Raw genomic sequence first — 27,002 nt, 5'->3', positions numbered from 1 at the left:
TCATATCTGGCCCTTGCCGATCGACAACTATGGGCTGGCAGTGAGGGCCTGGTGCTGGCTTTTTCCCAGCCTCTGCGTGGCCTGCCTCTGAGTTCACTGACCAGGTGTCCACTGAGCGTTCATTCTGTGCCTGGTTTTGTTGGCGAATAGCACCTGAAGCTTCGGTGCTTTCTTAAAACACGTCTTCCCCTTGGTCATCCAACTCCCATCTACTAGTCAACACCTGGGCGGCTGGCAGATGTCTTGAGTGCCTAATCCTCTGGCTTCTCAGCCAGTCTGTTTACACCTAACTCAGCCATGTTGCGTTGAGGTTAATGCCACCCACAGCCTGTGTCTTGGGGATGTTTCTGTTGTCCCTTATCACAATTCACTCTGTGTGTATGTGTGTCAGCAACAGACATTTAGTTTTTCTAGTTCTAGTAGGATAGAAGCTTGAAATCAGGATGTCAGGATTGGTTTCTCCTGACTTGTAGGTTGTAGACAGCTATCTGCTAAATCTGCGGGCACATGGTCTCCACTCTGTGTTTCTTTGTGTCCTCTTGTTTTTTCTAAGTTCCTATTGAAATTCCAGTCATATCACCAGTGTGATTGTAGCTTCAGGCCTGCCATTAGTGATTCAGCACTCCATCCAAAACCCGGTGCTTGTCCCAAGTACACTCAAAACTGTGCATGGAGTTTGGGAATAGTCTAAACTGGGTTTTATCTCACTTGGGGAATGTTGTGAAGATGGTGATGGAAAACCTATGTGGAGGTTTCCTATTGCACTATATAATACTGTATGTAATACGCTTATTCTAAGTGAAATAAGTCAGAGAAAGACCAATTCCATCTGATTTCACTTACATATAGAGTTTAAGAAAACAAACGAGCAAATGGGAGTGCCTGAGGGGCTTAGTCTGTTAGGTATCCTACTCTTGGTTTTGGCTCAGGTCCTGATGTCACAGGTAACGGAGATTGAGCCTTATGTCAGGCTCTGCGCTGACAGCATAGAGCCTGCTCGGGATTCTCTCTTGCTCTCCTTCTGCCTCTCCCACACTTCTGCGCTCTCTCGTTCTCTCGCTCGCTCATCGCTCTCTCTCTCTCAAAATAAATTCAACAAAAACAAAACAATTTTTTTTCTTTAGAAGAAACAGATTTTTTTAATTAGTTTTTCTGAGAGACAGAGACAGTGTGAGCAGAGGAGGGTCAGAGACACAGAATCCGAAGCAGGCTCCAGGCTCTGAGCTAGCTGCCAGCACAGATACCAATGCGGGGCTCGAACCCACAAACAGTGAGATCATGACCTGAGCTGAAGCTGGTTGCTTAACCGAGTGAGCCACCCAGGCGCCCCTAAAAAAACAGATGCTTAACTATAGAGAACAAACAGATGGTTACCAGAGGAGAGGTGGGTGGGGGGATGGGTTAAATCATTCCCTCTTCTACTCCTCTTTTTTGCCATTTGCAAATACATATTCAACACTTCTTCCTGATAACTGTGCTGGGCCTGTGGGCCTGTAGATGTCCCTCAGCTTGGGATGTTGGTAGCTAGATCTGCTGATGTATTGAGAGCTTGATCAGTCCCTAGAGAGAGATAGGTAGGTGTTGTGTACGTGTGTGTGCACGTGCAAGTGTTCCCCCGGGAATTCCTTACACGGTAGCAGTTAAATGCATCCAGGGTGCTGATAAGGTGCAGTTTCTCCCAGAGGAAGAGATAAACTCTCCTGCATTAAATAACTAGGTGACGTTTCAGAAAGGCGTTCTTGAGGTAGAAGAAATCCTGCTCTTGATCCCTGAGACCAGATGTGCTGGGGGAGGTAGAGGTCCTCCGGGTTGGCATGAAGCCCTGGGTGGGTGGGGCCAGGCTGGTGGGGCTTGTGTGACAGGCAGAGGGCTTCAGACTTCGCGGAAGAGCACGCTTCACTGAATGTTTCTGAACAAGAGAGAGACAACCCACACTGTTAGGATAACATTACCGATAAAGCCTGTCGTTCAAGGCTTCATGATCGACACACTGTTCTCATAATAATTTTGTGGTGTGCTCTGGGATCTAAATGGAGCAGATCTTATCAGAGCTATTTTGTGGAAGTAGAAACCAATATGAGAGTTGAGGCTGCTCATCTAGTAAATGGTTGAACTGGAACCCAGATCTTTGATTTCCTCCAAGCCATGCTCTTCCTGAAATTATTTCATGGGATGGGTTAAAGGCAATAAAACACAGAGACAGAAAAATCAACTGAGTGATTGCTAGGGAAATCCAGACATGGTAAAGGTGCCAGTGGGAAGGAAAAATGGAGGGATCCTCACACAGAGACCTAATTACAGAAGACTCAGTAAGACTCAGGTTGAGAGGGCAGGAGAAATTGGGTTGCCTGCAGGATTGTGAGACCCCATCAAGCTTTGTGGGGCTGGTCACTAACCCCAAGGAGGCTGCTCCTTAGGCAGTCTCAGAAGGTCCTAGTACATCCGTCTGTCTGCTCGGCAGCACCAGTACTTTGTGCTGTTCTCTGTGAGACTCTGGAAAGAATGAGAAGTGTTCCCAGCAGGCCACGCTCCCATGGGACCCAGGCAAACAAAGGTGAGGACCTGCCTACACAGGCCTTGTTGGGACATCAGGGGAGACTGTTTATGAGGAGGCTTTTTAAGGTCTCTAGGGTAATTGAACAAAATGTGGCTGTGCATCAGACTCTTAGTGGTACCTGTCTGTACACAGGTCACTGTCTGCAGCCGCTGTTGTTTCAGCCCTCTGGGCTCTTGCCCTGTGAGTAAAACCGTGGTTTTCACGCCATGTTCCTTGGAACCCTAAGGATTCTGGAATCCCCTTTCAGAGCTCACTACCACAGGGTGTAGAGGGAGGGGGATGCAGGTAATTCTGGTTCACCTAGAGACACTTGCCTTTTGTCTACTTTAAACGTGTCCTTTGAACAAAGGACTCTCCAGATTTTTCTTTTTTTAAAGATTGAAAAGCCATTGTAATAATCTCCTGGGTCCACTCTCCTATTTTACAGTTTTTCTTTATTATTAATAGTTTCCAAAACTTACCTTTGTGTTTTCACAATTTACTAAGGACTTTCACCTAGATTACTTCATTCCTCATCATTAATCAGGGAAGTGAACAAACAGCATTAAGCCCATATTATAGATGGAAAGGTGGCACCCAAAGGACATAACCCCAGGCGGGTAACTGGCTAAAACCAAAACTCAAATCTTCTGAATCCTTTGCTCTTTTCAGTTCTTTGTATTGGCTTTCCACCATAGGAGATGGAACAAAATAATGGAACGTGTCCATAGAAAATGAAATAGTAAGCAGTTTTTTGTTGTCACAGTAGTTACTATTAAGTGCACACACGGAAATTCTTTGATAGGATGTTCCAAATATCAGTGTTGACCTAAATTTGCAAAGCAACTTTTGATTCTTTTTGACAGTAGTTTTTGTCCTTTTGGAGTCTAGCTACTGAAATGATGGCTTCTAACACCCACGTAATTCCATTTGTGGGACCAGGGTAGATGGGTCCTTTTAAAGACTAAGCTGACGACTTGGCCGAGCTGTGCGACGGAAGGAAGGAAAGCCAGCCTTCTGGGTTCAGCGTGGATGTGGAAGCATTCGCTTGGGGACATAATGTGCCTGTGGGAGGAGCAAAACGAGGTTGCAAATAGGTTTCTCACCCTACTTGGTGACTGGTCGGAACTGTGACTTGAAAGACCACACCCAAGTATCGGGTCTCCTTTGGTGTCCTGCTCTTGCTTGTCTGTGAGAAAACATGGGTGATAATCACTTCCATTTGTCTTTTCCTAGGGCATTTCTTTGCTAAAGCCCTGTATCTATAAGACAACATGTCAGCCCACAGAGGACAACTGACCTGTTGTGTCCTCTTGTACTTAATCGCACAAGATTGTCGGCCATGTGCAGAATTGGTTTAGTTTTAACCATGCCATTAAATTCCCGATCACTCGGATCTACGTTAAAAATTGGGGAACATATCTATATCAAGGGAAACGAAATACTCTTGACTCCCTTTGACAGAATAAAATAGGAGTTCACTTTATTTCTGCCCTGGGGACTTAGGCTAGGATTAAGAGATCAATAAAGCAGTCCAGTGAAGAAACTTTAGACCTATCTACAACTAAAATCTAGGATTTAGGAGTCCTGATGGACCTGCCTTTTGGAGAAATCTGTTCCTTAGTGAGTCCCAACAGAGAGGATGACCAGAGTCACCCCCCCCATAAATTTAGCAGGGCATTGCTGATGGTCACATCTACTAAGCATCATTGATGTGCCAGGGACATGTGACACACCTTTTCTGAATCCACACAGCACGTTCACGAGGTAAGTTCATCACCATACTTTACAGGTACAGAAATTGAAGACTGGCAGTGTTGGCACTAATTGTGATAGAAATGCATGTAGTTTCCGTTCTGACCCACTACCCTCCTGTGCTTTTTGTGCTTCATTTTCAACAATTAGACTTTTTTTTTCTCTATTTTGTGATTTTAAAGATTTAATTCTGTAACCGTAATGAACAAAAGACTCTTCATAAACTGTATCTTCTAGGCCTTTGTGTATTAGTCTCTTTTTTTTTAGTTAATTAGATGTTTCTTGCCTGTGTAACATCTGCAGGATTCAGTCGGGAGACATCTGTGGGCTGCAGTAGCCAGAGACAGCTTCTTGAAAGACATGGGGTTTGTGGGGGAGGAAGGGGCTCAGGTAGCCACAGGAGTGGGTAGGGCGGAGGGCATTGGGAACCAGGAAATGATGTTTGCATAGATGTGGAGGCAGTTAGTAAGTTCACTTAGGAGTAGGGGAATCAGGAAAAGACCTAATAGGAAATAAGATTGAAAAGTATAAATTTGGTCTGACTGAGGAGGCCCCTAGATGCCAGGCCGTATATTTAAGCTTAAGTAAAAAGGACATGTCGATACTTTGAGAGGCTCCCGGATGGGGGTGTAGAGTGAAAAACCAGAGACGGGGCAGTCCATCTGCGTCCAGAGTCCAGAGTGAAAGGGGCAAGACTAAGATCACTGGAAATAGAGGATATTTCAAGGGTAAAATAGCTTGGTGCTCTGGAACAGAAAAGTCCAAAATGCATGCGATTTCTGACCCTGACTGAATGAGACTGGATAGAGGGGAATGCAGGAGGGGAGCTGGTTTTCAGATGAAAAAGGGGTGCTGATGGGTTCTGTGTTTGGAGTGTTGGATTTGGGGTGATGATGTGACCTCCCAATAGAGAAATCCAGCTTACAATTGGAGAGGTCAGTTTAATTTGATGAGAGATCAAAGCTGACAGAGGCTAGGAGTCATTCTTGTCAACATAATGGATTGCAGTTGGGGAGCAGGGAAAGTCCCCAAGGAAGAGAAGACAATAGAATAGGCCAAGAGCAGAGCCTGAGTTTAGAGGGTGTGGTAAGAAGGACACCAAATGAGAGAGAAGCTGAAGACTCAAGTGGAGAGAAAGCCAAGGAAGAGAGAGGGAAAGAAGGTGGAGAAAACTATCCCTCCTGCAGAGAAGTCTAAAGCGGTTTCTCGGTCATGGCCCTGTTGACATGTGAGGCCAGAGGACTTTTGTTATGGGGTTGCCTGTCCATTGTTGGATGCTACTCAGTAGATGTCAGTAGCACTCGACAGTTGTGACGACGGAAAATGGCTCCGTTTTCCATTTCCATTTGGAAAATGCCCAGTGTACCCTTGGCAACAACATTGCTCCTAGGTGAGAACTGCTGGTCTAGAAGAAGGACTATGAAAAGACCCCTGGATTTGGCAGTTGAAGATACTGAGTGGAAGTCAGACTACAGATGCTTGAAGAGGGAGAACGAAAAGGAAAGGCACTGGGGATGAAGACAAATCACGAGTACATCCGAGAGGAGATAAACAGCCGTGTTCTACCTGCAGCAGACACTGGAGCTCCAAACTTGGCAATGATTTTGTCTGTAAGAGCCAGCTCTTGTCCCCTGCTCTCTCTTGATAGGTTGTCCTGGCTATTTATTCTCATGTAGAAACTCAGTGGTCTTGTCTTGCTCTGGGGAAATAAAGTAATGGTATTTTTATTGGGATTAACTTGAAATTACAAATAATTTAGTCCCTTGTCTCATTTCAGGTGTGTAAATAGTTCGTTGCTTTTCACAATTAATAGACTATCTTTTTTAAGTAGTTTAATGAAAAATTGAGCAGAAAGTACCCTTTATCATCTCCCTTTCCTCTCTTGTTAACGTGTTGCATTGGTGTGAGACCATCATTGTACTCCATGAGTCACTATTGACACATCATCATTAACTAAATTCCATAGTTTACATTAGTGTTCATTGTTGGTTGTGTGCATTCTGTGGAGCTTAACGAAAGTATAAGGACAGGTATCCACCATTACGTTATAAAAAGTAGTTCACTGTCCAAAACTTCCGTGCACCGCACCCGCTCATCCATCCCCACCACCAGCCCTTCTGCTCTAGAATGTCTTGTCATGTTGGAATCATACAGACTGTAGTCTTTTCGGATTGCTTCCTTTCACTTAGCAATATGCATTTAAGGTTCCCTCAAGACTTTGATAGCTCATTTCTTTTTAGTGCTGTTACGAGAGTCCATTTTCTGGATCTGTATCACAGCTTGCTGTCTGTTCCTACTGAAGGACATCTTGGTGGCTTCCAAGTTTTGGCAATTAAGGCTAAAGCTACTATAAACACCCCTGTGCAGGTTTTGTGTGGAAATAGCTTTCAACTCCTTTAAGTAAATATTAAGGAACGTGATTGTTGGGCTGAATAGTGCAAGTATGTTTAATTGAAAGAAATGGCCAAACTGTCTTCTAAAATGGCTCTATCACTGTGCATACTCATTGGCAAAAAATGGTAGGTGTTGTTGCCAATATTTGATGTTGTTAGTGTTTTTTTGATTGTAGGCCATTCTGACAGGTGTGTATTGCTGTCACATTTTAAGCTGCAGTTCCCTAATGACGGATGATGTGGACCGTCTTTCCTTAAGCTTATTTGCCATCTGTATATCTTTTAGTGAGGCGTCTGTTCAGATCCTTTGCCAATTTTTAAATCAAGTTATTTATTTCATCACACAATTTGCATTGGATTTTTTTAATTGAAGTATAGTTGAAACACAAAATCTTCAGGTGCACAAACTTACTGATTCAACAGTTACATACATTGCAAGATGCTCACCATCAGTGCAGTTACCATCTGTTACCAAAGTTATTAAATACTATTGACTGTATTCCTTATGCTGTACTTTCCATCCCCATGACCTGTTTATACCTAGAAGTTTGTACCCTTAATCTCCTCACCTTTTTTTTACCCATCCCCCAATACCCCTCCTCTCTGGTACTCACCAGTTCTATTTGTGAGTCTGTTTCTGTTTGTTCATTTGCTTTTGTTTTTCAGATTACACATATAAGTGAAATAAATCATATGGTCTTTCTCTGGCCAACTTACTTTGCTTAGCATAATCCCTCCATGTCCATCCATGTTGTTATGATGGCAAAGTCTCAATTTTTATGGCGGAGTAAAAGAACATCGTGTGTGTGTGTGTATATATATATATATATATATATATATCTCACATTTTCTTCATCTGTTCATCTATTGATGGACACTTCGGTTGCTTCCATATCGTGGCTATTACAAATAATGCTGCAGTAAACCTAGTGGTGCATTTATTTTTTCAAATTAGGGGCACCTGGCTGGCTCGGTCAGTAGAGCTTGCAACTCTTGATCTCAAGGTTGTGAGATCAAGCCCCATGGTGGGCATAGAGATTACTTAAAATTAAATAAAATCTTTTTAAAATAGTGATAATACATTTTTTTAAGTTTGTATTTTTGTTTTCCTTGGTGAATAACCCAAAATGAAATTACTGAGTCATGTGATATTTGTAATTTTTTTAGGAACCTTCTTACTGTCCACTTTACATTCCCATCAGCAGTGCATGACAGTTCCCTCTTCTCACATCCTTGTCAAGATGTTAATTCTTATTTTTTGGATACTAGCCATTCTGACTAGCATGAGATGATCTCTTATTGTGGTTTTGATTTGCATTTCCCTAGTGGTAAGTGATGTTGAGTGTCTTTTCATCAATCTGTTGTCCATTCATAAATTGCCTCTGGGAAAATATCTATACAGTCCCTCTTCCTGTTTTTTTTTTTTTTTTAATGTCTTTATTTTTATTATTTTTTAAATAGTTTCTTACCATGTTGGTTTCCATGTAACACCCAGTGCTCTTCCCCATAAGTGCCCCCCTCCACAACCATCATCCCCCTTCCCCTTCCCCCTCCCTCCTCAGCCCTCAGTTTGTTCTCAGCATTCAAGTCTCTCACAATTTGCCTCACTCCCTCTCTCCAACTCTTCCCCCGCCCCTTCCCCTTCCCATGGTCTCCTATTAGGTTTCTCCTGTTAGACCTATGAGTGACAACATATGGTATCTGTCCTCTGCCTGGCTTATTTCGCTTAGCATGACTCCCTCTAGGTCCATCCATTTTGCTACAAATGACCAGATTTCATTTTTTCTCATTGCCATGTAGTATTCCTTTGTGTATGTATGTATATATATGTATATATATACCACATCTTCTTGATAAATTCATCAGTTGATGGACATTTAGGCTCTTTCCATGATTTGACTATTGTTGAAAGTGCTGTTATGAACATTGGGGTACATGTGCCCCTATGCATCAGCACTCCTGTATCCCTTGGGTAGATCCCCAGCAGTGCTATTGCCAGGTCATAGGGAGGTTCTAATGATAGTTTTTTGAGAAACCTCCACACTGTTTTCCAGAGCAGCTGCACCAGTTGACATTCCCAGCAGCAGTGTAGGAGGGTGCCCGTTTCTCCACACCCTTGCCAGCATCTATAGTCTCTTGATTTGTTCATTTTAGCCACTCTGACTGGTGTGAGGTGGTATCTTAGTGTGGTTTTGATTTGTATTTCCATGATGCTGAGTGATGCTGAGTATCGTTTCATGTGCCCATTGGCCATCTGGATGTCCTCTTTGGAGAAGTGTCTATCCATGTCTTCTGCCCATTTCTTCACTGGATTGTTTGTTTTTTCGGTCTGGAGTTTGGTGGGTTCCTTGTAGATTTTGGATAATAGCCCTTTATCCAGTACGCCATTTGCCACTATCTTTTCCCATTCTGTCGGTTGCCTATTAGTTTTCTTGATTGTTTCCTTTGCAGTGCAGAAGCTTTTTATCTTGATGAGGTCCCTCCCAATAGTTCAATTTTGTTCTTGATTGATTCCCTTGCCTTTGGGGATGTGTCAGGTAGGAAATTGCTGTGATTGAGGTCAAGAAGGTTATTTCCTTCTTTCTCTTCTAGGGTTTTGATGGTTTCCTGTCTCACATTCAGGTCGTTTATCCATTTTGAGTTTATTTTTGTGAATGGTGTAAGATAGTAGTCTAGTTTCATTCTTCTGCATGTTGCTGTCCATGTTGTTCTCACAGCACCATCTGATAAAGAGGCAGTCTTTTTTCCATTGGGTACTCTTTCCTGCTTTGTCAAAGATTAATTGGCCATACATTCGTGGGTCCAGTTCTGGGTTCTCTATTCTATTCCATTGGTCTATGTCTCTGTTTTTGTGCCAATACCATACTGTCTTGATGATGACAGCTTTGTAGTAAAGGCTAAAGTCTGGGATTGTGATGCCTCCCATTTTGGATTTCTTCTTCAATATTACTTTGGCTATTCGGGGTTTTTTGTGGTTCCACACAAATTTTAAGATAATTTGTTCTAGCTTTCAGAAGAATGCTGGTGCAATTTTGACGGGGATTGCATAGAATGTGTAGATTGCTTTGGGTATTAGTGACATTTTAACAATGTATATTCCGATCCATGAGCATGGAATGTTTTTCCATTTCTTTGTGTCTTCAATTTCTTTCAGAAGCTTTCTATAGTTTTCATCATACAGGTCTCTTACATCTTTGGCTAGGTTTATTCCTAGGTATTTTATGGTTTTTTCGTGCAATTGTGAATGGGATCAGTTTCTTGATTTCTCTTTCTGTTGCTTCATTTTTGGTGTATAAAAATGCAACTGATTTTTGGACCCTGCGACTTTGCTTAATTTGTGGATCATTTCTAGAAAGCTTCTGGTGGAGTATATCGGGTTTTCCATGTAGAGTATCATGTCATCTGTGAAAAGTGAAAGTTTGACTTCATCTTTGCCAATTCTGATGCCTTTTATTTTCTTTTGTTGTCTGATTGCTGATGCTAGGACTTCCAACACTATGTTAAACAACAGTGGTGAGAGTGGACATCCCTGTCATGTTCCTGATCTCGGGGAAAGCTGTTTTTCCCCATTGAGGATGATATTAGCTGTGGGCTTTTCATAAGTTGCTTTAATAATGCTTAAGTAAGTTCCTTCTATCCCAACTTTTTTGAGGGATTTTATTAAGAAGCGATGTTGTATTTTGTCAAATGCTTTTTCTGCATCTATCGACAAGATCATAAGGTTTTTATTTTTTCTTTTGTTAACGTGATGTATCACATTGATGGATTTGCAAATATTGAACCAGCCCTGTAATCCAGGAATGAATCCCACTTGATCATGATGGATAATTCTTCTTATGTACTGCTAAATTTGATTTGCTAGTTATCTTGTTGAGTATTTTTGCATCTGTATTCATTAAGGATATTGACCTGTAGTTCTCTTTTTTTTGTTGGGTCTCTGGTTTAGGAATCAAGGTGATATTTGCTTCATTGAATGAGTTTGGAAGTCTTCCTTCCATTTCTTTTTTTATGGAATAACTTGAGAAGGATGGGTGTTAACTCCACTTTAAATGTCTGGTAGAACTCCCCTGGGAATCCATCCGGCCCTGGGCTTTAATTCATTGGGAGATTTTTGATAACTGATTCGATTTCTTCACTGGTTATGGGTCTGTTCAGATTTTCTGCCTCTTCTCGTTTGAATTTTGGTAGTGTGTGTGTGTTTAGGAATTTGTCCATTTCTTCTAAATTGTTCAGTTTGTTGGCATCTAATTTTTCATAATAACCCCTGATGGTTGCTTGTATTTCAGAGTGATCAGGTGTAATAGATCCATTTTCATTCATGATTTTGTCTATTTGGATGTTCTCTCTTTTCTTTCTGAGGAGCCTTGCTAGAGTTTTATCAATTTTATTTTTTCAAAACAACTCTTGGTTTCATTGATTTTTTTTTTCAACTGCTTTTTTGGATTCTTATTGTTTATTTTTGCCCGATCTTTATTATTTCTCATCTTCTGCTGGGTTTGAGGTGCTCTTGCTGCTCCCTTTCTAGTTTCTTTAGCTGCTCTGTTAGATTTTGAGTTTGCACTTTTTCTAGTTTGTTGAAATAGGCCTGGATTGCAATAACCTTTCCTCTTAGGACTGCCTTTGCTGTGTACCAGAGAGTTTGGATTGTTGTATTTTCATTTTTGTTTGTTTCCATATATCTTTTAATTTCATCTCTAATTGCTTGATTTGCCCAATCATTCTTCAATAGGGTGATTTTTAACCTCCACATTTTTGGAGGTTTTCCAGACTTTTTCCTGTGGTTAATTTCAAGTTTCATAGCATTGTGATCTGAAAGTGTGCATGGTATGATCTCAATTTGTTTGTATTTATGGAGGGCTGCTTTATGACCCATTATGTGATCAATCTTGGAGAATGTGCCATGCACACTTGAGAAGAAAATGAATTCCCTAGCTTCAGGATGCAGAGTTCTAAATATATTAATTCCATCTGTTCCATTGTGTCGTTCAGGTCCATTGTTTCTTTAGTGATTTTCTGTCTGGTTGATCTATTCATTGCTGTCAGTGGAGTATTGAAGTCCCCTGCAATTAGCACATTCTTACTGATAAGATTGTTTCTGTTGTGATTAGTTGTTTTATGTATTTGGGAGCTCCCGAATTCGGCACATAGATGTTTATAATTATTAGCTCTTCCTTATGTAGAGACCCTGTAATTATTATATATAATGTCCTTCTTCATCCTTTGTTACTGCCTTTACTTTAAAGTCCAATTTATCTGATATAAGTATGGCTACTCTGGCTTTCTTTTGGCTTCCAGTCACACGGTAGATATTTCTCCTTCCCCTTACTTTCAATCTGAAAGTGTCTTCAGGTCTAAGATGAGTCTCGTGTAGACAACAAATAGATGGATTTTGATTTTTTATCTATTCTGCCACACTGTCGTTTGGAACATTCAGTGTTATTATTGAAAAATGTGCATTTAATTTTCTTTTGTTCTCTGTAGAGTTCATGTTTGTATTGATGTTTCTGGTGACTTATATTCCTTGCTACTTTTCTCTTATAGAGTCCCTGTTAGGATTTCTTGTAGAGCTGGTTTGGTGGTGATGAATTCTCTTAATTTTTGTTTATTTGGGAACACCTTTATCTCTCCTTCTATTTTGAATGACAGGCTCACTGGATAAAGGATTCTTGGCTGCATATTTTTCCTATTCATCACATTGAAGATTTCCTGCCATTCCTTCCTGGCCTGCCAAGTTTCAGAAGTAGATAGGTCTGTAACCACTCTGATAGGTTTCCCTTTGTATGTTAGGGTCCTTTTATCTTTAGCTGCTTTCAGAATTCTCTTTCTATCCTGATATTTTGCCAGTTTCACTATGATATGTTGTGCCGCGGGTTGGTTCAGGTTACGTCTTAGGGGAGTTCAATATGCCTCTAGAATTTCAGTGTCTTTCTCTTTCCCCACATTGGAGAAATTTTCATCAATAATTTGATCAAGCACCCCTTCAGGACCTTTTTCTCTTTCTTCAGGAACTCCTATGATATGGATATTGTTCCGTTTGTTACTCAGGTCTCTAGTTTCCCTTTCGTCCTCCTGTATCAATTTCTCTCTCTTTTTCTCTCGGCTTCCTCTTTTGCTATAGCTGTGTCTTCTAATTCACCTATTCTCCTCTCTGCTTCTTTAGTCCGTGGATTGGCAGCCTCCATTTTACTATTCACCTCATTTATAGCCTTTTGAAGGTCCGTAGTCTGTGTATCAATAGCTTCTTTGATGGTTTTTTCAAGCCTAGCGATTAATTTTATGACAATTGTTCTAAATTCTTGTTCAGTTATGTTGTTTAAGTCTGTTTTAAGCAGTTCTGTGGTTGTGATTTCTTCCTGGAATTTCTTTAGAGGAGAGTTCTTTTGTTTCGTCATTTTGGGCAGCTTTCTGTCTCTTATCAGTTTTAAAAGGTTGTTATGCACTCTGCGCCTGTTAGCACTGCTCTGTTAAAGGAGGCTCTTTGACTGTCCAGGGCCTGTCGTTTCAGGAGATTTCCCTTTAATGATGTCTCAGTTTCTCTTGTTGTGCCTGTTATTAATATATTTCCTTACTCAGTGATATTTGGGGCTTTCCACTATGTGTGCTTTGGCTTGTTTCTTGAGGTAGCCCTGAAAAGGAAAACAGACACACAGGGAACACAAGCACACAAACGCACTGACAGATCAAGTAAATAAGCAAACCAAATGGGAAAGGAAAAAAAGGAGCAGGAAAGAAAAGAGAGGACAGGAAAGGAGAAAAAAAAAAAGGCCGGGGAGACAGAGACAGCCAACAATAAAGTAAAGTCTGAGAGCATAAAACCTGCCGAGGGAAGAGATAAGAATGAGATAAGGGAAAAATATCTGGATGGTAAGAGTTGATCTAATTACAGCAGTGCATAAATGTTGGTCTTTTCCAGACTCCAGTGGGAAAGGGAGAAAAGAGGAAATAGGAAAACAGAAGAAAAAAACAAGGGAAAAATATAGAAATTAAAAAATAAAAGGAATAGAAAAGAAAAAATGAAAAAAGTAAAAATAGCAAGAAAAGAAGAATCTAGCTCTCCAGCGCAGATGGGCGTGGTTCGATGCAGGTAGGTGGGGTTCCAGCGGCTGCTCTCTGAGGCCCCGCTTTCGTGGATGCAGGGAGAAGAGTGGTGGCGCCACAAGCCCCCCCCCCCCCCCCATGCATTGCCAGCCACTCTCTTGAGTCCAACCTCCCCGAGCCACGGGCGGTTTAAATTGTTTCGGTTTTCCAAGTTCCACCAGGTTTCTAAATCCTAGTCCACACACTTTAGTGCTTCCGCCACCGCCCAGATGATCTCCGGCAGCCGGGCGGCTCTCTGGCCGGGACTGTGCAGGGGGACTGGAGAGCCAGCCCTGCCCTGGCTCCACCTGAGGTCAGTGGGCTGCCAGGCCCTCGGGAGAGCAAGCCCGCTGAGGGGGACGGATTTCTCTTTGCCATGGCTGGGGCCTTGCTTCAGCCTCTCCTTCTCTTCCCCTTGGCTCTGCACTGCCCTGCAGGCCTGTTCCTCCAAGGTTCTGTGCCTTGGTTCAGTGCTGTGCTGCCTCTGGACACACGGCTCTCTGCGGGGCCCAGCGCCACGTTTCTGGGCACTCTCTTCCCGGCCCCACTTTGAGCCGGTGCTCCCTTCCCCAAAGTCTCCGGTCCCAGTTCTCTCTCACTCAGGCATCCATGAGGCTGTTATCAATAAGGGGTCACTGTGCCCACCTCCGTTCGTGGAGATCAGAAAGTTGTGGCTTTTAATTCTTCTCAGTTTGATGGTTGCAGGCGTGCAGAGGGTAACAGTGTTTCCTACTTCTCTGCCATCTTGCCTCTCCACCTCTCTGTTTTTTAATTTTTAATGAGTATGCTTTATTATTTTTTTAATGTTTATTATTGAGAGAGACAGCACGCGAGTGGGGGAGGGACAGAGAAAGAGGGAGACACAGACTCTGAAGCAAGCTCCAGGCTCTTAGCTGACAGCACAGAGCCCAACATGGAGCTGGAACCTATAGACTGCAAGACCATGACCGAAGCTGAAGTTGGACATTTAACTGACTCAGCCACCCAGGCGCCCCTCCTCTTCCTGTTTTTTAATCAGATTGGTTTTTCGTTGTTGAGTTATAGGAGTTCTTTATGTATTTTGAATATTAGCCCTTTAATGGATATATCATTTGCAAATATCTTCTTCAGTATGTTGCCTTTTCGTTTTGTTGATTTCTTTCACCGTGCAAAAGTTTTTTTAATTTGATGTCATCTCAATTGTTTGTTTTTGCTTTCGTTTCCCTTGCCTGAGGAGACCTATCCAGGAAAATATTTAGGCCAATGTCCAAGAGATCACTGCTTTTGTTTTCTTCTAGGAGTTTTATGGTGTCACAGGCCTCACATTTAGGTCTTGGATCCATTTTGAGTTTCTTTTTGTGTGTGGTGTAAGACAGTGGTTCAAGGTTCATTCTTTTGCATGTAGCTGACCAGTTTTCCAAGCACCATTTAGACTGTCTCTGTTCTATTATATATTCCTGCCCGCTTTATCGTAGATTGACCATATAAATGTGGGTTTACTTCTGGACTGTGTTTTGTTCTGTTGATCTATGTGTCTGTTTTGATGCCTCCGGCTTTGTTCTTTCTCAAAGTAGCATTGGCTATTCCAGGTCTTTTGTGGTTCCATAGAAATTTTAGTAGTAGTCTAGTTCTGTGGAAAATATTGGTATTTCGATAGGAATTGCATTGAACCTGTAGATTGCTTTGGGGGAGTATGGACATGTTAATGATATTCTTGCAGCCCATGAGCATCATGTGTCTTTCCATTTATTTATATCACCTTCAATTACTTTCATTAGTGTCTTACGAAGTTTTCATAGTCAAGGTCGTTGACCTTCTTAAGTTTATTCCTAGGTATCTTATTGTTTTTAAGGCCATTATAAATGGGATTTTTTTTTTTAATTTCTCCCACTGCTACTAAGTTATTAGTGTATAGAAATGCAAAACATTTCTGTGTATCGATTTTGTATCCTGCAACTTTGCTAAATTCATTTATCCTAAGACCTTTTTAGTGGAGCCTTTAGGGTTTTGTACTTTTGATAGGTCATCGATAAATAGTGACTGTTTTCGTGGTGAGTTTTAAGAGTTCTTTGTATATTTTAGATACCGGTTTTTTATCAGGGTATAAATATTTTGCAAATATTTTCTCCCAGTCCATAGCCTTTATTATCATTCTATTAACAGTTATGTTCACAGAGAAGTTTTAAATGAAGTCCAGCTTATCGGTTTTATTCTTGCATGGATTGTGCTTACAGTATTGAATCTAAAAAGTCCCTTCCCTTTTAATGTTTTCTATTTATGTTTAATTTTATTTAAATCCTAATTAGTTAACGTATAGTGTAATAATGGTTTCAGGAATAGAATTTAGTGATTAATCGCTTAAATATAAGATGCAGTGCTCCTCCCAATAAGTGCCCTCCTTAATGCCCATTTAACCCATCCCGCCACCCAACCCCTCCAGCAATTCTCAGTTTGTTCTCTGTATTTAAGAGTCTTTTATGGTTTGTTTCCATTTTTATCTGATTTTTGTTTCCCTTCCCATGTTCACTTGTTTTGTTTCTTAAATTCTACATATGAGTGAAATCATGTATTTGTCTTTCTCTGACTTATCACTTAGCATAATACACTCTAGTTCCATCCACATTATTGCAGATGGCAAGATTTCATTCTTTTTGATCATTGGTAATATTCCATCATGCATCCATATACACCACATCTTTGTTATCCATTTGTCAGTCCATGACATTTGGGCTCTTTCTGTAATTTGGCTATTGTCAATTGTGCTGCTATAAACATTGGAGTGCATGCACCCCTTTGAATAAGCATTTTTGTATCCTTTGGATAAATAGTAATGCAATTGTTGGGTTGTAGGGTAGTTTTATTTTTAATTTTTTGAGCAACCTCCATACTGTTTTCCAGAGTGGTTGCACCACCAGCAGTGCAAAAGGATTCCCCTTTCTCCATATCCTCACCAACATCTGTTGTTTCCTGAGTTGTTAATTTAGACATTCTGAGAGGCGTGAGGTGGTATCTCCTTGTGGTTTTGATTTGTATTAACCTGACGATGAGTAATGTTCAGCATCTTTTCATGTGTCTGTTGGCCATCTGGATGTCTTCTTTGGAAAAGTGTCTGTTCATGTCTTTTACCCATTTCTTTGCTGGATTATTTGTTTTTTGGGTTGTTGAGTTGGTAAGTTCTTTATAGATTTTGGATACTAACCCTTTACCCAATATGTCATTTACATTTGAGTTTTGTTGATTGTTTCCTTCACTGTATAGAAGTTTGTCTTGATGAGGTCCCAATAGTTCATTTTTGCTTTTATTTCCCTTGCTTCCTGTGATAGGTCTAGTAAGAAATTGCTACAGGTCAGAGGTCAAAGAGGTTGCTGCCAGTTTTCTCCTCTAGGATTTTGATTGTTCCCTGTTTTACAGGATTTAGGTCTTTCATCCATTTTGAATTTATTTTTGTGTATGGTATAAGAAAATGGTCCAGGTTCATTCTGCATGTTGCTGCCCAGTTTTCCATTACCATTTGTTGAAGAGACTGTCTTAACCAAGAAATTATAGAGGAAATTAAAAAGCACATGGAAGCCAATGAAGATGAAAATGTAACAGTCAAAAATCTCTGGGACACAGCAAAGGCAGTCATAAGAAAGAAGTATATAGCAATCCAGGCCTTACTAAAGAAGGAAGAAATGTCTCAAATACATAACCTAACCTTAACACCTAGAGGAACTGTAAAAAGAACAGCAAATAAAGCCCAAAACCAGCAGAAGAAGGGAAATAATAATTATTAGAGCAAAAATCAATGATATTGAAATTTTAAAAATCAGTGAAATAGGAGCTGGTTCTTTGAAAGAATTCATAAAATTGATAAACTCCTAGTCAGATTTATAAAAAGAAAAAGGAAAGGACCCAAATGAAATCATGAATAAAAGGGAGAGATCACAACTAACACTACAGAAATACAAGCAACAATAGAATATTATGATCAATTATATGCCAACAAATTGGGCAATCTGGAAGAAATGGACAAATTCCTAGAAACCTGTAAACTACCAAAGCTGAAATAGGAAGAAGTAGAAAATTTGGACAGACTCATAAATGAGTAAAGAAATTGAATTCAGTAATCAGAAATCTCCCAACAAACAAGAGTCCACGGCCAGATGGCTTTTGAGGGGAATTCTGTCAAACATTTAAAGAAGAGTTAACATCTGTTCTTTTGAAGGTGTTCCGAAAAAATAGAAATGGAAAGAAAACTTCCAAACTCATTCTACAAGGCCAGCATTACCTTGATTCCAAAACCAGACAAAGACCCCACTAAACAGGAGAATTACAGACCAATGTCCCTGATGAACACAAATGTAAAAATTCTCAACAAGATACTAGCAAATCAAATTCAACAATACATTAAAAGAATGAGTTACTACAATCAAATGGGATTTGTTCCTGGGCTGAAGGAGTGGTTCAATATCTGCAAATCAACATGATATATCACATTAATAAAAGGAAGGATAATAAACACATGATCTTCTCAATAGATGAAGACCATGCATTTGACAAAATACAGCATCCTTGAAAAAAAACCCTCAAGAAAGTAGGGATAGAGGGAACATAACTCAAGATCATAAAGGCTGTATATGAAAGACCTCCTGCTAATAACATCGTCAATCAGAAACTGAGAGCTTTCCCCATAAGGTCAGCAGTGCGACAGGGATGTTCACTCTCACCGCTGTTGTTCAACATAGTGTTAGAAGTCCTAGCCTCGGCAGTCAGACAACAAAAGAAGTAAAAGACATCCAGATCTACAAGGAAGAAGTCTAACTTTCACTCTTCACAGTCGACGTGATACTCTACGTGGAAACCTTGAAAGACAACACCAGAAACTGCTAGAACTAATATATAAATTCAGTAAAGTCACAGGATACAAAAATCAACATACAGAAATCGGGTGCATTTCTATACACCAATAATTAAGAAGCAGAAAAAGAAATCAAGGAATCAATCCAATTTATAATTGCACCAAAAATCATAAGATACCTGGGAATAAACCTAACCAAAGAGGTAAAGGATCGGGTGCCTGCGTGGCTCAGTCGGTTAAGCCTCTGACTTCAGCTCAGGTCATGATCTCACGTTTGTGGGTTCGAGCCCCATGTCAGGCTCAGTGCTAACAGCTAGCTCAGAGCCTAGAGCCTGCTTCCGGTTCTGTGTCTCCTCTCTCTGCCCCTCCCCTTCTCATGCTCTGTCTCTTTCTGTATCAAAAACAAATAAAACATTAAAGAGGTATAAGATCTGTATGCTTAAAACTATAGAAAGTTATGAAAGAAATTGAAGACACAAATTAAAAAACATTCCATACTCATGGATTGAAAGAACAAATATTGTTAAAATGTTGATACTACCCGAAGTAACGTACACATTCAATGTAATTCCTTATCAAAATAACACCAGCATTCTTCACAGAGCTAGAACGAACAATTCTAAAATGTGTATGGAACCAGAAAAGATAGCCAAAGCAATCCTGAAGAAGAAGAAAAACAAAGCTAGAGGCCTCCCAGTTCCAGACGTCAATCTGTATTACAAAGCTGTAATGATGCATCAAAGACAGTATGATGCTGGCACAAAAACAGACCTGTAGAGCAATGGAATAGAGTAGAGAACCCAGAAATGTATAGCCAGCTAATCTTTGAGAGAGCAGGAAATAGTATCCGATGGAAAAAAGACCATTCGTCTAAATGTTTCTTTATCCTTTTTAAGTTTATTTATTTTGAGAGAGAGATTGTGCACAAGCCAGGGGAGAGGGAGAGAGAGAATGCCAAACAGGCTCCACGCTATCAGTACAGAGCCCAGTGTGGAGCTCAAACCCAGGAACCATGAGATCTTGCCTGAGCTAAAACCAAGAGTCCGACACTTAACTGAGCCACCCAGGCGCCCCGGTGTTCCTTTATCTTTTTTGAAGCATGTATCTTATAAATCTAATCTGGTAATCTCCATTTATTTAGGTGAGTTTCATGCTTTTGTATTCTGTATTAATACTGATGTTTGTCATTTTCTCTCATTTTACTTTATGCATCCTATTTCCATGTTTTGCTCTTTCCCTTTTTCTCACTTTTGTCAAGTTCATCAGGTTCTCATTTTTCTTCCATTAAATCTTCAATCTTAAATCAGTCGGGGATTTCCTCCTAAACAGCTAGAAGACATGGAACTCTGATTCCGATGCCCTGTCTCTCACATGTTGTTCTGCAGGATTGTTGTTTCATATTCTATTTAGGCCTTCAAAATGAATCGATGTTTAGAGTTACCCAGAGTTTGACTGATCTCTTTGCTTGCTTTTCTTCCTGGCATTCCTGTCCTTTCAAATGAATCCAGTTTTCTTTCCTAAACTATATCCTTTTTAGTTCATTAAAACCTTTTTACCGGTAATAAGTTCTCTGAGTTGTTTTTGTAAAACTACCTTTATTTTTGCCCTAATCTTTGATCATTTAGCTGGATTTAAAATTCTAAGTTGACCATTATGTTCCCCCACTGCTTTGAAGAATTTTTTTCTTTGGCTTTGAATTCATTTGTTGCTATTGAGAAATTGCGAATTACTGTTCCTTGGTGGGAAATCTGTCTTTTATCTCTGCCTGCTTTTAAGATTTTTCTTTATCTTTGGTGTTCTATAGTTCTACTAGAACAGATCAATAGATGTGGTTTTTTTATTTAGTCTTAGTGGGCCTTTGTTGTACTTTAGTGTAAAGATCTGGTTTTTCAACAGTTGTCCAAGATAACAGGGTTTTATCTCTGAGCATAACTTACCCTTTTTTACTTCCCTTTTACATCTCCTAAATGTATGTTAGATCTTTTCAGCTTAACGATAACCCACAACCCTCGGACCAACTAAATGCGTGTTAGATCCTTTCAGTCTTCATTATGGTTTTTCATTGCTTTGCCTCTGGGTTGCTTTCTCTTCTAGTTCATTACTTTTGTTTTTAGGTGCAATTGCTATGTTATTTTATGTATCAATTGAATTTCTGACTTCAGTGGCTGTATTTTTCACTTTGGGGCCTTGTAAAATACAGTATGCTTTGTGGTTTAGAACTTAGAGTCAGGCTGCAGGGTTCACATTCTTCATCACTTACTACCTGCAAAACCATGAGCAAATTATTTAACTTCGATTTTTCTCCTCAGTTAAATTAGGATAATAGTATAGATATACTATAGGTATAGAAATCTAATAGTTTAGAATGAGAATTAATAGAATTAAAAGATAAAAAGGGATTAAACAGTGGGTTTAATGTAATGTAGATGCTGTGTATTAATGCTGTTGTCACATGAGCATTTTTGTTTCATTTTATATTTTACTCTCAAATAATTTTAAATACATTTAATTTTAAGTTACCGTCTAATCAATTATCTGAAGCTCTTGGAAATCTAATGATTTTCTGTTGACTTCTGCTCGTGATAAATTGGGATTGTGTGCTTATTGTTGTGAAATTTGGGGGATTAATTATCTCTTCATTGAAACTTTAACTGTAAGAATCTTCTGTGGTCTGAGTGGACCTCTGCATCTCCAGATTTTGTTTCTGCCTGTCTTTTCAAGAACCTGGAACCAATGTTTTTAAATTTTTGACACAGTGTAGGACACATTCCTGGCATTCCAGTATTTAGAGGTCAGGTAGAAGTGACCAGAGAGTTTAAAAGTAGAAAACCAAAGAACTCAAGGAAAAATGCCTCCTTTTAAAGGGAGGATTCTGGATGGGGTATGAAAGATCCATGCTGCTAAGAGATCGAATAAGATGAGGTCAAAGAAGTTTCCATCGGATTTGGTACTGTGAAGGATTTCTGTGACTTTGAATGATTGCCGTATAGTGGTATGAAGAGAAGCCTTCTGAATGGATGATAGATTGAAGACTAAATGAGTTGGGTTTTTTTTGAAATTTGAAGGTATAAACATCATAAAGGAAGTACACCTATCTTTATTTGTAAGTTGTAAATAATAACCTTCTAAGGAGTTAAAAACCATCAAAAGCATCAAATGGCTAAAAATTAACAAAAGCTATGTAAAACATCTACACTGAAAGCTATATGTAAAACACTGTTGAAAGAATTTAAATACATGAAGATATAACGTGTTCATGGATTAAAAGATTCAATATTGACATCAGTTGCTCCCAGCTTCTTTGATAGATTTCATTACAATCCTGATCAAAATCCCAGCAGGGTTTTTGTACAAAATCAAGCCGATTCTAAAATTTGGAAATGCATAGGCAAAACAATTTTAGAGAAGAACAGGCTGATTCAAAATTTGCATGTATATTGGGGGTCCTGGGTGGCTCAGTCGATTAAGTGACCCACTTCGGCTCAGGTCATGATCTCATGGATTGTGGGTTTAAGCCTCACATCGGGTTCTGTGCTGACAGCTCGGAACCTGAAGCCTGCTTCAGATTCTGTGTCTCCCTCTCTTTCCCCCTCCCCTACGCTCGCGCACGTTTGCTCGCTCACTCTCTCTCCCTCTCTCAAAAATGAACATTAAGAAACAATTTTTAAAATGTACAGGTATATACCAAGGATTAAAATAGCCAAGATGGTTTTAAAGAAGAGTATTTACAGTACTTGATTTGAAGACTTGGCATAAAACGGGAGTAAGACTGGTATTAGTGTAAGAATAGATATTCTGATCAATGGAATAGAGTCCAGAAGTAGATATAATCAGAGACTTTTGATAAAGGCACCTGGAGGAAGGTTGTTGTTTTCAGTAAATGGTGGTAAGGCATTTGGATATCCGTGCAGAATAAAGAAGCCTTGGCCTATCTTAGGCCATAAACAAATTAATTACAAATGGATGATAGACCTAAGTGAGAAAGCTAAAACTATGCCTTGAAAACTGAAGAATATTCTCATGACATTGTAGAAGACAAAGATTAGTAGGTAGCACAAAAAAAATGCCCTTGACCAAAAAAAAATTGATGGGCTTTTGGGTGTCAAAAATATTTTACAAACTAATTTCATCAGAAGACAACCTTTGAGGATGGATGAAGTCTTTCTAAACAAGACCTCACACTCAGAAAATGTAAAGGGAAAAATTCCAACTTGGATAACTCCTCCTCTTTTCTCAAAAAGGGAAAAAAGCAAGTAAGACCTGAAATACAAAGGATTTTCATAGATAACTTTAACAAACCGGCAGAACATTTGCAGCGTAATTGTAATAAATAATTACAATACATACAATTATAAGCTCTGGGAGGTAAAATAATGGCTCCTCAAAGATGCCCGAAGTCACGGAGCTCGTGAAAGTAGCAGATGGAGTCATTTGCTAATCAGCCGACCTTATAACGTTAGAGGTGAGCTGAAATGGCTCAGTGTAACCACAGGCGCCCCTAAGCAGAGGAGGGAGAGGTCCAGAATGAAGACAGTATGGCCGCTGGCCTGGTTGGCCTCAGAGGGTGGAGGTATGGAGACACACAGAATGTAGGTGGCCTCTAAAAACTAGTAAAGGCGAGGAAATGAATTCTTCCCTAGAGTGTCCAGAAGAAACACAAGCCTGCCCCGCCCCGATTTTAGTTCAGCAAGTCCCATTTCAGACATGTGATCTCCAGAAATGTAAGATAGTAAATTCGTGCTGTTTTTGGCCCCTAAATTTATGGCAGTTAGGGCAGCAATCGGAAACTAATGCTTACTGTGTATCAATAAAAAAGACAACACGATTTTAAAATGGTTAATTCCCAGAATTAAACCTAGGTGTTCAATAAATATGGTTAGAAATACTGTACACCACTAGTAATTAGAAATCAGATTACAATTAGATCTATTTTGCCTATTATTTAGCAAAAATCTTCATTGATACCCATTGGTGTTCTGAAGGATCTATAAGAAAATCTCTTTTACATTGTTGGTGACCATCTAAATGGGAAAAAAAATTTTAGGATATTTGACAGTCAAAATCCTTACTTCCTTGTGTATACCTATATACAATGTGAATCTTCATAGTGAGTATCTTTCCATATCACTTGTGAAACTTGTTCGGTACATAGAAAGCAACAGAGCCCTAGGGCAATACAAGAAGACCAGCAAACGCAGAAGAGAAGATGGGTGGGGTGGGGGGACAGGCATACTGCCTGCAGAATTTCAGGACAGGAGTGACAGCAGCATTAGCTAGAATTCGTCATTTTCCCTCCTTATCACACAGCCTTTCTGTCTACATCTCTCACATCTACTGCCAACAGTCTGTTTATTGCATCTGCCTGTGAAAGTATCCGTGCTCCCCACCCCCGTTCGTCTAAGATGTGTGGCTAAAGGCTCGGCCTGTTAGCTCTGTCTGTACTCTTTGCAGCTGCTGCCTAGATTAAGGGCTAATGATGAAGAAATGTTTTCAGTGACACATGTTTCCGTAACAGTCATCCTTGAGTTTTGGTACACCTTCTAACAAAATCTAAACTTCTATTTCTTATGGCGAACACTTTGTAATGTATGTAATTGTCAAATCACTGTCATATACTCAAATTGATCTGTCAACAATAGTTGAAGTAAAAATGAAAATATATAAATAAAGTTCTGAATCTTGAAAGTAAACTCAGTGAGCCGCTCACGCCAAGTGCTCAGGCCAGGCTTGGAGATGGCAGATTTTAGGCTTTGAAAGATGCAGGAAGCCGGATTGTCCCAGAGGTCACCTTCTTTGCTCCCTTCTCTGTTGTTGCATGGCTGTTTCCCCAGCATGGTACCGTGAACGTGGAGATCAACATTCCTCGGCAGTGAGCTCCCAGGGAAAACCATCAATTCTTTCTGGTGGGAATACGGAGGGGGAGGGCAGCTACCTAGTTAGATGTGGACGTGGACGTGTCTAGTCATTGTAGACTGTTGTCCAGAAGGGATTATGAGCTCGTGGACCAAAACCCCCCCGTTCTAGAGACAAGAAAGGAAGGCCTGGGAAGAAGAGCGCCTTGGCACGTTGCTGCTAGTGGGGAAGCCGCAACAGAGATCCTCTTCCCCGATTGAGGGTCCGGGGATCTGTTCTCAGCATTGGCCTGCCTGCCTTCTCCATGCACCTTAGGTGCTTGCCTGAGCTTTCCGATGCTTTCCTTTAGGAGCTTCGTTACACATTACCAGTTTAAACTTACTTTTAAAGGTTTAAGTCTTGGGCAAAATGTCCATTTTAGGGACTGAGATCAGGTCTCTAATTAGCAGGCATGCTTTACAAGCTATGGCAGAGTGATCTACCACCTGATGGGCTCTGTCATTAAGGGGCCTCTACATGGCCTAGTTGAATAACTGACCATTGATAGCTTAGATGGGCACTCAGGAACAGACATCCTATCCTGTGGTGGCTTTGTAATGTATCTGTATGCTTAGGCTGAACTACGTTTTCCAGAATTCCCTTGTAAGTTTCTGGTTGGGGTACGCCCCAGAGGAGGAGGTTGTTGGAGAGATTTGGAGGACAGAGGGGAAGGCAGCCCTTTTCATAACCCACATGTCATCATTTTGAGCCAGCTCACTTTGTTGGCAAGAGGCGAAGGGCCCGGCTTCTACAGGACACCTACATCCCCAATGCCAGAGGCAACATGAACAGACATGGTTTTAGTCTCTACTCGTGGCTTTAGCTCCTTGTTAAAAGCTCTTGCAATTATGTAAGTCAAGTTCCTGTAAATCATACATATTTGTACAAACTCCTCTAGTGGTTCTGCTTCTCTGGTTGAACTGTGACTGCTGCATGCCTGTCCCCCAGAAGCCACTGTTTTATTCACCTTTACTTAGCAGTACGGAAATCCTCCCATACTCCCAAGAATATAAGTAAATTAAAAACTCAAGCCTCTTTGATGAAACATCATTTGACCCCCAGCAACAACAACAAAATAGACCTGAGCATTGGCAGGGGAGAGGAGGGGAGAGGATGTCCTACTGATGTCCAGTAGGAATCAGAAGAAAACTGAAAGAACAAAGAGAACAAGGTAGAAATGAACTTGATAATGGCAGTCACCACAGCAAGAAGCCAAGACCGGCAATGGGCATAGATCCTGAGTGGAAGGGAAAAGCTATAACTCGTTTGGAGTTTCGGGAGCAAAAGAGCTTGCCATAGGCAACCCTGTGGTGTCCCCTGTGCCTGGGTTTCTGCTGGACACATATAGGTACCTGTCTACACCACACATACTGCAGGCAGGGTTATTGTTTGGGGAAAATACCCCTTGTTCTGGTTGCTCTGGGTACCAGTGATCCAGAGTGTATTCAGATATTTTTAAAAAATCGTTAAAGATGCTCTTTCAAGGAATACTTACCACCTAAACAGCCTACAAGTGACTTTCAGTTTAAATATAAAGGATATACTTTGAGGTTCCAGATGCTTAAATTCTACAAAAAGCTAAATACAAAGGAGGGGTTGGAGGAAACCATCTGAAGAGGGATCTTCATAGTCTTCGTTAATCTCTTTTTTATTAACTTATTTTTATTTTTTAATGTTTATTTTTGAGAGAGTCAGAGCATTGCCAGGGAGGGGCAGAGAGAGAGAAGGAGACTCAGAATCCAAAGCAGGCTCCCAGTTCTGAGCTCTCAGCACAGACCCTGATAGGGGCTCAAACTCAGGAAGCATAAGGTCATGATCTGACCCAAAGTTGGCCACTTAACCGACTGAGCTGCTCCATTGATCTTGACTTCGGAATAAGCCGTAGGTCTTGGAATCTAGAAGAAAATGTGACTAGTGAAGAGTGAAAACAGGCCTTCCAGAAGGAACCTCTGGCCTGCAACGGTTAGATGCTGCAAGTCAAGGGAGCAGTCAGACGGGAACATAGAAAGTGGGGGAGATGTTCAAAGGGAGACTGCTTCGACCTCACACTCACTGACCGGTTCTGCCGTTAGACCTGGGGCTTCCCAGGAGGTCACTGTGTTTTACTCATGGGTGAGAGACCTAAAAGCAAGCTGTCATTTTGGAAATGAAAAGAGCACCATTTTCCTAGGGTCAGCGTACCACTTTATTGTCACCTTCCCACTTCCTCTGCCTTGTCCGTCTTGGTGATCCATCACAGACCGTGGTATTCGTGATGGTGGCCGTGAGCATCCAAGTTTAGTTTCTTGCTCTTGGCACAGTCCGTTAAAGAAGTAGGGATGTCTGTCTGTATACTGTAAGTTAGCTTAGTTGTGTTAATAGTTTTCTTAGCTCTGATTTCCATAGTCCTTATCTGTTCCCTGAATAGAGATCACACCTTCTCACCTTACTTGGAAACTGGTTCTCTTTGATTGTCTGATTCCTGTTACGGCAGCTCAGGGCCCGCTTTCAGAAGCATACTTGATGCCTCGGTGAATGAATCTTGAAATAA

At 40.6% G+C, this 27,002-nt stretch overlaps 1 protein-coding gene across 5 annotated transcripts in view; it reads left to right on the top strand.

Annotated features, from left to right (window-relative positions):
• The window catches only part of TDP1 (tyrosyl-DNA phosphodiesterase 1), a 92,013-nt gene that overhangs the window by 42,875 nt on the left and 22,136 nt on the right, over nt 1-27,002 (top strand). The gene's annotated exons all lie outside the window — the stretch shown is intronic.

The sequence above is a fragment of the Suricata suricatta genome, chromosome 9 (genome assembly GCF_006229205.1).
Source record: "Suricata suricatta isolate VVHF042 chromosome 9, meerkat_22Aug2017_6uvM2_HiC, whole genome shotgun sequence".
Classification (NCBI taxonomy): Eukaryota; Metazoa; Chordata; class Mammalia; order Carnivora; family Herpestidae; genus Suricata; species Suricata suricatta.
Note: the sequence above shows the minus strand (reverse complement) of the source record. Positions and strands in the feature narration are given on the sequence as shown.